Source organism: Lissotriton vulgaris, chromosome 3_1, assembly GCF_964263255.1.
Source record: "Lissotriton vulgaris chromosome 3_1, aLisVul1.2, whole genome shotgun sequence".
NCBI classification, from domain to species: Eukaryota; Metazoa; Chordata; class Amphibia; order Caudata; family Salamandridae; genus Lissotriton; species Lissotriton vulgaris.
The window spans coordinates 1,296,787,087-1,296,789,808 of NC_141689.1; the positions used below are offsets into that span (position 1 = coordinate 1,296,787,087).

Sequence of the window (2,722 nt, forward strand, 5' to 3'; positions counted from 1 at the left end):
ACGCGCCAGGACCCCCGCTGGACATGGCAAACCAGCACCAAAAGAGGCAAGAGCAAAGACCGCCATAAACCAGCGACCCAAAGAGAGCCTGGAAGCAGCCGTAGCCAAACCAGCCAAGCTAAAGGGCACGGAGAGAGAGTCAGAAGAGCGAAACACCCCAGAACAAGCCACAGAAATGGACAAGGCTTGTGTGAGGCCAAAAGAAAGAACAGAAAAGCCACCAGGCAGGACAGAAATTCAAGGTCCACAGACTCCAAAGGGTCAAAAGGGGAAGACTGCAAAACCCCCAAGACCAAGGAGATACCCCAAGGGAGCACCAAAGAGCACCAAAGAGCGACCAGAAGGAGAAGAGAGAAATTCCGAAAAAGGCGAGAAAACCAACAAGCCATCAGAATAAAGAAAGGAATCCGGGACCCGGAAGGCACGGAAAGCAGCCCAAAGGCCCAGCAAGGCAACCAGAGGAGGAACACCACCTCAAAAAAGAAGACCAGCTCTCCGAATAGGAAGACAAAGTAGACTACCTATGAGAAGCCCGCAGCACCAAAGCAAGTGGTCGGGCAGACCACGGGTCCCAAGAGACATCCGTCCAACCCCCAAACCGCCACGGAGAGGGGAACCAGAAAGAGGGACGGAGATCTCAGAGGAGAGGGGTGACGGGGCAGAAGCCAAGGAGGCCCCATCGGCAGGCCCAGCAGCAGAGGAAACCAGGACTTCCTCAGCCAGCGAGGCAGCTCTGCCACCACCTGAGCCCCCTCCTGCAGAACCGTCAGCAGAAAATCAGGAATCAAAGGAAAGGGAGTAAAGGCACAGAAAAAACAGGGAGGCTAAAGGAGAGACATGGCATCCACCCCCATGTGAACACCTCTGGAGACCCAGAGCAGAACAGGGGCACCAGGGCATCGGACCCCAAGGCAAACAAGACCAGAGCCGGAGTCCTGAACCCCAGGCAAAGCATCCGAAAGGTCCCGGGAGCCAAACACAGGGACAGAGATGAGGGAAACCACCGACTCAGGGAGTCCGCCACCACATTGACCACACCCCCAATGTGCGGAGCAGACAGGGCCAGAAGAAGAAGCTCCGCCCTAGCCGAGATGGAACAGGCCACCAGATTCAGGGAAGAACCGCGGGGCCCCCCCTTGAGATTCAGAGATGCCACAGTCACTGTGTAGTCCGATCGCACCATGACATGGCAACCTTCCAGACGAAGACGAAAATAACAAAGCGCCCTCTCCACTGCACACAACTCCCTCCAGTTGGATGACCTGCGAGACTCCGACGGGAGCCAATGCGCCAGCACCACCCAACGGGCCAGAGTTGCGCCCCAGCCCGAGGTTCAGGCATCCGTGGTCACAACCAGAGGACAAAACAACATCCCCACGGAAAGGCGGAAGGGGTCCAGCCACCACCGGAGAGCAGACACAACATCCACAGACCTAGGAACAGGAACCGCAGAGTCCAGGACAGGAAAGGGGACCCACCGCTGCACATGCCACAGCAGAGGCCGCAGAGGAACCCAGGCCCAACAAAAATTACCAGGTCCGTGGAAATTTGAGCCCAAGACCCGCCGAGGCGGGGAATTGAACCCTGGTCCCGGGCTAGACACCCCGCATCAGGGTCTGACGCTCTAACCATGGAGTCCACTCAAAACAGAAGCAGCCACGTGGCCACGAACCTCCAGCCACTGAAGGATGGGAGCCAATGCTCAGGACAACAAGCACCTCAGCAAGGATTGGAGGCGACGAATCTGGGCGTCCGTCAGGAACACCCCGCCCAACACAGAATCGAACACTGCACCGATGAAGGTCCTCCGGGTCGCAGGCTCCAGGCGACATACGGGCAAGTTGAACAAAAACCCGTGGTCCCTGAGCACAGACATGGACAAGAGACAGTGGTGAGACACAACCTCCAGGGACGGAGCCTGAACCATCCAGACACCCAAATACGGGAGCACACCCCCAGGAGACTTAGATGGCCCACCAAGGGAGCCACCACCATGGTGAACACCCGGGGGGCTGACCGAAGACCAAAGGGGAGGACACAGAATGGCCAGCGCTGATCCTCCAGGCAGAATCGCAGGAAATGCCGAACCATTACAGCCACCGGAGTCGAGGTCGAGCGTGGAGAACACCCAACCCGACCGGACAAACGGAAGAACCATCTGGAGGGCCTCCATCAAGAACGGGATCATCCGTACAAACAAGTCTAGACCCTGTGCAACAAGGCCAGGTGGCGGGATCAGCGATAACGTCCCAAAGGGCAGCCCAGTCAGGAACGCCGCGGACCAGACCCGGCACCCCTCAGGGACCATGTGTATACTGTAAAGGAATGCTCCACAAATTAGCGTGTCATCCTTGCACAGGGGCCAAGTAAAACTTTCCTGTATCGTTCCAAATATAGTATATGTGCTACCGAAGCGAGCACTGCAGAATTTCCTCCAGCGAGACACCAAACAGACGGGCACCAGAGAAAGGCAGCCGCAAAGCCAAGGAACGCTGGGCCGCGTCCGACATCCAATCCCATAGTAATAGGACACGGTGGGCAGCAACAGAGGAACCACAGGACACATCAGAATCCCACCATACAGGAACAAAGGCGATGGCCGACAGAAACACCACCAGGCGCTCCATACACTCCAGCAACTCCGGACAACTGGGACCCTTCTGCATGGACGAAAACAGGGACTCGAAATCAGCCAGCAAAGACTGGGCAATGTACTCCCAAT

General features: G+C 57.1%; 1 non-coding gene across 1 annotated transcript; it reads right to left on the reverse strand.

Annotated features, from left to right (window-relative positions):
• Positions 1-2,318: 2,318 nt before the first annotated feature.
• Positions 2,319-2,421, reverse strand: LOC147727791 (U6 spliceosomal RNA). Its single transcript, XR_015309686.1, has one exon. It is a non-coding gene; the product is annotated as a U6 spliceosomal RNA (small nuclear RNA).
• Positions 2,422-2,722: the final 301 nt, after the last annotated feature.